The 8492-nt window shown below is 35.8% G+C and overlaps 1 long non-coding RNA gene across 1 annotated transcript; it reads right to left on the minus strand.

Annotated features, from left to right (window-relative positions):
- Window positions 1-4146: 4146 nt before the first annotated feature.
- LOC142642920 (uncharacterized) lies at window positions 4147-8283 on the minus strand. The gene is made up of 3 exons (XR_012845772.1): window positions 8139-8283; window positions 7436-7491; window positions 4147-4685 (listed from the first exon to the last, which is right to left on the minus strand). It is a non-coding gene; the product is annotated as an uncharacterized LOC142642920 (long non-coding RNA).
- Window positions 8284-8492: the final 209 nt, after the last annotated feature.

Consider the following 8492-nt stretch of genomic DNA (forward strand, 5'->3'; position numbering starts at 1 on the left):
GAACGAGAGAAAAAAAGAAGGAAAGAGAGAAAAAAAGAAAAGAAGAAGCAGCAGCAAAGAAACAAAGAAAAAAAAAGAGCTATGTTGGAGTGAAGAAGGAAAAAAAAAAAGAGAAACAAAGGAGTTCGGCGTGACTTGCAGAGAAGAAAGAAAGAAAGAACCCAGGAAAGCAGAGATTGACGAAAGAAAGAAAAGATAAGAGTGGGGGTAGGTGGAAAAGTGGGTTCTGGGCTTTTTTATTGGTGTTACCTATAGCCGCGTTTTTGAAAACGCGGCTATAGCCCCTCCCTTATACTAAAAAAATTTATTCGGATGCACAAGTCATCCTTTTAAAAAATATATATATTATTTGACTGGACCTATAGCCGCGTTTTTAGAAACACGGCTATAGCCCCTCCCTTATAAAAAAAAAATTTATTCGGATGCACAGGTAATCTTTTTAAAATATATATATATATATATATTATTTGACTGGACCTATAGCCGCGTTTTCAAAAACACGGCTATAGCCCCCCTTATATATTAAAAAAAATTTATTTGGATATACAAGTCATCTTTTTAAAATATATATATTATTTTACTGGATCTATAGCCGCGTTTCACAAAAACGCGGCTATAACCCTCCCTTATAAAAAAAATTTGTTCTACTGTACATAACACCCTATTAAAAAAATATTTTTGTCTGGACCTATAGCCGCGTTTTGATAAACGCGGCTATAGTCCGGACGTAAAACGCAGCTCAAGGCACTAGAAACGCGGCTTCACACCGAACCTATGGCCGCGTTTAACAAAACGCAGCTATAGATTGGGTCTGAAGCCACGTTTCTAGGAAACGGGGCTATAGGTTTGGTCTATAGCCGCGTTTCTTTTAAACACGGCTATAGGTCAGGTATAGCCGCTTTTTTTATAAACGCGGCTATAGCGCGCGTTTTTTGTAGTGTTGGTTTAGAGGACCAAAATAATTGTAATGTAAATGGTTTGGATTTTTTGAGTATGCGTTATATGGTGTATGTTAAGTCTCATATTAGGTGTTTATTAGACAAATCTTGGAATTATTAGTGATTATAGTAAGCCCTATTGTAACTTGACTAATCATTTTGGGGTATAAGCACAAATGTGGTTAGCACTTTCCTCAAGTAGTTACACCTACCCCTTACTATGAGAAGTTTAGTTTTAATGCCATTCTATCTCCAAAACATGAGAGTGCTGCCCAAAACTACCTAGAGTCCATATCAACTTGGCTTTTCTACCAATCTCAACTTGCTTCCCAATCCTACCATGCTCAACTTGCTTTGATCTAACAAGGAGCTAAATCTAGTTACCATCTTTTTTTTTTTTTTTGGTGAGCTTTCTAAATATGAGTGACATTCTCAAATATCTAACCAGAAACTTTCCCTCTTTAAATTCGAGCGAGTCAAGAATATGTGGCTTGAGGTTGAAGTTGCTTGAGGTTGAAGCAACAGTGATAAACACTCTCGGTAGCACTGTCTAATAGACCATACAATCTACTAAAATTTTCATAGACCATTTGCACCATTTCTTCATATTAAATATCAATTTTCAAGAAAGCCATCAAAATCATCAGCAAAGTGTTGATGCCCATTTTTGATAATGGGCCCAACAGTAGAAGAAGCCCAATAATAGAGAAGATGGGAAGGAAATGAGGGGAAAAATAGTAAAAGAAATTAAGAAAAAAACCTAGCGGACCGAAGCAGTAGGATTGATGGCCAAAAGGCCCATGAAAATAAAAATAGGTAAAGAATGAGTAAATGGGCTGAAGAAGCCCAAGGAATAAAGTAGCATGCTCATGGGAATGATAAGAGGTAAAGAAGAATTAAATGGGTCGAAGATAGTAAAAGAAATTAAGAAAAAAACCTAGCGGACCGAAGCAGTAGGATTGATGGCCAAAAGGCCCATGAAAATAAAAATAGGTAAAGAATGAGTAAATGGGCTGAAGAAGCCCAAGGAATAAAGTAGCATGCTCATGGGAATGATAAGAGGTAAAGAAGAATTAAATGGGTCGAAGATGCCCAAGGAATGCATTGGTAAACTCAATGGGCTGGCTTAATGGCCAATAAGCCCAAAAGGGTAATAAGAGGTAAAAATGTAGTAAAAGGGCCAAGGAATTTAGCAACAAGCCCATGAGAGTAAAAAGAGGTAGAGAGGAAGTAAATAGACCAAGGAAGCCCAAAGGATAAAGTAGTAAAACGGGTTGACATGGCTGGAATATTGGCCAACAAGCTCAAAAGAGGTAAAGACGTGGAAAGTGGGCCAAGGAAGCCCTGAGCAAAGGATTGATGAAGAAATAGGTTGAAATAGCAAGAACATTAGCCCACAAGCCCATGAGGTAGTAAGGAATAAAAATAAAGACGAAGTTGTGGCAGACACAATGAAGTGATATGGTAGGATTAGTGGCCAAGGAGGCTCACAACCATAAAGAAGAAAACATGGGCTCAGTAAGAAGATGAAGGCCTTTTCCAAGTGATACCCAGTCTAGGAAAGGATGAAAGGAAGAAAATATGAGCCCAAAAGCCCACACATCCTTCATGCCACAAAAGATAAATATCAACTAATACATATAGTAGAATCAAACAATGCAAAGGTAGTATAAATGGTGTGAAGGTAAGAAAAAAAAAAAACAAAAAACAAATTCAGATGGAGTGGAGCATGCATGAAGAGCCAAGGCACCACCTATTTGTACCCAACCAATATATGGGAGGTGGGCCATGGGTCAGGATATTTAGAGGGTATGGTTTGGCAGTGGGGAGAAAAGTGGGTCTATTCTGGAGTTGCTGCTTAAGCTTCTTTGGGGGAAATGTCTTGCTGGGATGGCATTTCACCCAAAATAGGTAGATATGGTTTGGGACTACTTGATGCATGCTATAGGGGTTGGTGATGAGGTAGTTTGATCCTTATCCACATGGGTAAAACAAGAATAGAGAGAGGTAAGAAACAAGACAAATAATTTTTTTCTAAGAATGGAGAGTGGTGCAACCAACACACTTTGAGCAGAGGTAATGGTTGAGCAGCCTGCAGGATAGTGGGCAGTCTTGGAGGGATGCCCATAAAGAGCAAAAAACGGTTAAGGGACAAAAAGGTAAATCCCACAATAGAAAATGGTATAAAAAGGGGTAGCCATGAATAGTAAAAGGGGGGACGGAACGGGTAGAAAAGAAAGAATAGAAAACAAACGAATACATAGAGAAAAACCAGAGAGAAAAGAAAGAAAGATTGGAAAGAAACCTAGAGAGGAAATAAACAGTAGGAATAGAGGCATGCATCAATAAACCGCATTTCCAAAATATGTAACTTCTGTGGCTGGAGCCTTTCTTGAGGTTACCCACATTGGAAATTGGTTCCCTTCTTGGGACTGCTTCTGCTGGAAAGTTTAGCTAATCATCTGGCAGATAAGCTTTCTTTTACTAGTCATGTTTATTGGGTGACTTGCCCATTGTTCGGTCAGAAGCTATTAAGTCATTTACTCTTTTTTTGCTGTAGTGTTATTACTATTTGCTGTATTATTCTGCCATAACTCTGTTAATTATCTTCTCAGTGTTAGTTTTATTTATTACGTATAGTATCATATTTATTTTGTTGTACCGTATTCCTGCCATAACACTTGTAACAATTATTCTTGTTGTGACCACGCCATACGTTTGGCCCACAACACTCATGCCAAGATGCGTCTACATGGGTTGGCTTAACTTGTGCACAAGTTGGCCTAAAATGTACCCCTAGTAAGGCTAATCCCAACTCTCTTACCTCAGATTAATAGGCTATAGCACCACGTAAGGAATTGAGGTCCAACAGTGCAAAAAGGCCCACCACACAAAGCAAATGTTGTAAGTTGTAACCTTGAAATTGGCACATCTTTTTATGCATTTTTGTTGTAACTACTTCCATGTCCTGGTATGAGCGAGAACCATGACAGGAGGGAAGGGATAAAGGAAGATATGACTTGGTTGTGAATCTCAAATTCAAGATTCAATTGCTGATAATTGACACCTTTTATCTAAGGGGTTTATAATAGAATCACCACTTAATTAATTAAGAAAGTCTCTAAAAAGATACATTTTTATAATTAAAAAAAATAATGAATAAAGAAAACATCAATTGTCTAAATAAGAATAATACACATGACCTTGATCTTAGATACACAATTTAAGGAGAGACAAAATTTGAAGGCTATATATTTCCTAGTTACAATATATTATATATCTATTGATAGTTTGGTAAAACTCAGACTCAACGACGTCCACTTGCACAAGTTGTCACACCCCAAACCCCAAGGGGTACAAAGCATGAGAAAGACGCCTCAAGTACCTGTAATTTTTTTTTTCTTTTTGACAATTCAATCTACATAAATCCTATCAAGTACCAACATCAAGAATTATCATAATAATTCTATTGAATATACTCTTAAAGTAAGTCAAAGCTCTAAGCATTAATTACAAAGACTATTGGCCACAAAAGAATAGAGGTTTGAATAAATAATTACATATCACCAGCTTGTCCCATCAGTAGGAATAAGGGCATAACCACTATTAGATACAAAAGAATTGGGTCAAGTCTACTCTAAGTTATACATCATCAATTATCTCCATCACAAAAGTCAGCCTCCATCAGCAGTTAGTCTAACTAATGCTAGCCACCAAAAAGCTGTCTCAAAACGATAGTTGCCTAGTCTAAAAAAGTTTGTAAAATAATGGAATGGGTCAGAGCCTAGTAAGCAGCCTAATTAATAGGGGTGGGGGAAATGTAAGTTTTATGATAATGAACATTTTATAAAACATGTTATAATTTGGAAATTTCCATTTAATTTATGCAAAAACAATTTCCTTAACCACATGGCAAGAATGATAGGAATATTTAGTACCAAACTTCCAAAAATAACTATGAAACTACGTTCCATTCACTTTGAGCCATAAAAATATCCAATACCTTTTCAAAACTAGAAAACCTCACCCAAGACGCAACAAGGACCAACAAGAACAGAGATATCACCCAGACATCATACTGCCACAAACAAGTTAGTGCCCAAACACACTAGCATGATATGTACCTCTTTGGGCATGTAGTCTATTGGCCCTACCAAGCCTCACCCACACCCTTAAGGATCTACCTCACTTGTAGTGATTTATCATTCAATGAATGACTAAAAAATGATTCACTGATCCAATTAGATTGGTTGGTTGTTACTTTGTACATAAGCAAAACATTCCAAACTGTACTTATTCTTTTTACTCATACAAGGGATTCGATTCCTCCTATATTCTATTACCTATCCCCTCCATGGGTAGCAGGGGATAACACGTCATGTAGTTCCTCTTTTGCATGTGGTCTCTTGGCCCTACCTAGCCTCACCCACGCACTCAAGGATTTACCTCCCCCCCCCCTAATGGGCAGTAAGGAATGACGTATCGCACAGTACCCCTTTTGCATGTGGTCTTTTGGCCCTATAGGCATCTGTCCCAACCACACACTCAAGGATTAACCTGTGTCATGCAAAGTGTTAGTCTCCAACTTGGCTTGTTGTGACTAAGACAGGGTAATCACCTGTTAGGATTAGTACCCTTAAATCCTATTGTATGATGCTATGTATGACATTATGTATGACATTGTGTATGACTTAATATTGTGATTAATAAAGTTGTTTTGTTATTATCTATAATAATGATAACATGAATATTTGGACATTATCATATAGTCCATGAGATGCATAGTATGCAATTTATGTGATTTAGTCATAGAAGATATAAATTACAAGTTTTTTGTAAACTCCGAATTTATAGTTCATAGTCGGTGATGAAATTGAGCATTTCATCTGCGAAGACTATAACGTATCAACTAAGATGATTTGTCTTGATCATGGAAGTGGAGACTTCTAGTTGATATGTTTTAAGAGTTAAGACATATTGAACTGGACCGCTGTGAGATTTATTATTCTTCTAACGACTGTTAAATGAATAATAAATCTCACGACTTCTATTTGCATGAACTCTTAATCCTGAGAGAATAATAAACCTGATCATAACGTGTAGGTTGTTTTGATATATTAGGAGTAAGATCTAAAGTAACGGTCAAAATCTCAGTATGTTGGGTAGCCACATTTAGTGTTGATGAAACATATATTTTCAAGATGGAATTCATAATCTTTTAACGAACATATAAAATATTCCCTTAAGATAAGTTTAATGGGTTCAATTATTCAGAGAGTTAGGTCTAACCACTTTGGTAAGAAATTACTAAAGTATATATTTATGAAATTAGATTTTATAAATATATATAATGAATAACTTCAAAGGATTAAACCGGGTACTCAAGGATAAAATGTAGTAATTTACAAAGTGGCAGTCTACATTCATGACTTTGTGTTATTACGAATATTTTATGAAGGGGTTGCGTGTATAATAAAGTCTTGGGATATAATTTATTAATAAGGCCTAGAGTGCAATTATATTTATATAGTAGTATTAAATATAATTAATGGTAACTTTGGACTTGTCAAGAGTTGACGGAAAAGCCCAAAGCCCATTGGAGCTAGTGTCTTATTGGTCCCTTTTGGTCTCACTCCAAGCCACACACTAAAGCCCAATTGGAAAGGCCCAATAGGCTAGCCCAATTAGATAATCAGTTAGTTATAAAGGGAGAAACACACATAATTTTTATTAGTGATATAAGAAATGGTGTGTATGTGAGAGTGAGACGCACTTTCATTCTCCCTTTGAAAACTGATTAAGAGACCACACATCTTGGGCGTAAAGTGGAATTGGAGTGAAGATTAAGAGTATTCCCTAGTACTTCAATCTTTGGTTTTGAATTTCACCACACCAAGGTACGCAATCTTATTCTTAAATTCTGAAATTTACATAATTCACGTTATCAATCATGAATGAAATTGATCTTGTTGCTTCCACTATGTGTTTTGTATAAGATACAAAACCAATTTTTTCATCATCACCAACATCATAGTACAAGGGCAAAGTCACATCAAAAGCTCACAAGTTCAATGTATTCAAAATACATAATTTACTTCCAAGTAGTTTCATAAGGTATTACAACAACCAAATATCCACAATATTCTCAAAAGTATTTCTTGTCAAAAATGTTTTGCATCAATATTTCCCAGATAATACAAGACAAGATAAATAAGCACATTTAAGTTTCCAATATACCATAAATTCCATGAATTCCTTATCATAGGATTAAGTCAAAGATACTCATATTTTTCATGTCAACAATCCATGCATTTCCCCAAATGCAATACCAAATATGATGCATTTTTATATATAGAACAATATATAATAGGGTCACAACACAACACTTTTAAGAAAACATAGATCCATATATATAATTTCTCAAAATGTGTTTGACCCAAAAACAACATTTATGCAACATGATTATTTTCCAAAAATCCCATTAAAAAGCTACTTACCTTGCAACCCGCAAAAATGCCTAATTTTCCAAGCTCCAAATAAGATTAGCTAGAACCTAAACAATATCAAGCAAACTTATCACAATAGGCATAAAGCTTGACATTGCATCTAGCTATGAATTAGAAATTGCTAACTAAGAAATTAATAAGGCAAGCCTAGCATTTAACCTCACAAATAATGTATTCAACTTCCAAAGTTTCTCAGCAATTCCTTGCAAGGCATAGACTCCAAATTATCATCATGTCATTCCAAGCTTCACCTTTACCATCAGAGATCCTAACACTTTATGAATTTTTTCCTCAATATATGTCATTTTCAAGAGACCCACAAAACAACAACATATAAAACAAAACCCACCATTACAAACCCCAAATGTAAATCCTCCACTAGCTCCAAATACACAATAAAAATTAGATTCATCAACTATTTCACATTAAAGAGCCAAAACCCCTAAATTTTCACCACTTAGATAACCACCATTTTAAAATCATAAACCCACTCATCAAATACATCCACCAAGACCAAAACCCATACATAAAAACACATAAATATCACTTCTAATGCTCATAAATCACATGGGTATTATTATTAAAGCTTAGATAAAAAATAAAAAATAAAAATAAAAAGTCTCTAGCAAAGCATATAAATCCACAAAAAAATTAGAAATTTTTACTTCAAATAGTAGAGGTGAGTGAGCCTTACCTTTTCCTATAAAGTTTTCCAGTGATTCTTGCCTGAAAAAAGAAGTGTATGGTGGTGTGGACTGTACCGGTGATGTAGTGAGGGAGAGGAGTGTGAGTGTGTTGGTTGAGAGAAAATGAAAAGAGAAGAACCAAGAATGTGTGTGGCCGGCCAAGAGAGAAAAGAGATATTTTGAAAATGAGTGGTGGGGAGCAAATGGGTAGGTGGGGTCACACATGTGGCTCTCCACAATCTGATCCTCTCTTCTTCTTCTTCTTCTTCTTTTTTTTTTTTTTTTTTTTTTTTTTTTTTTTTTTTTTGTATTGGGCTGGGCTATTACACAAGCACCCTTGCCCTTGCAAACCCAACTCCTAA

This window comes from Castanea sativa, chromosome 7 (genome assembly GCF_040712315.1).
Source record: "Castanea sativa cultivar Marrone di Chiusa Pesio chromosome 7, ASM4071231v1".
Classification (NCBI taxonomy): Eukaryota; Viridiplantae; Streptophyta; class Magnoliopsida; order Fagales; family Fagaceae; genus Castanea; species Castanea sativa.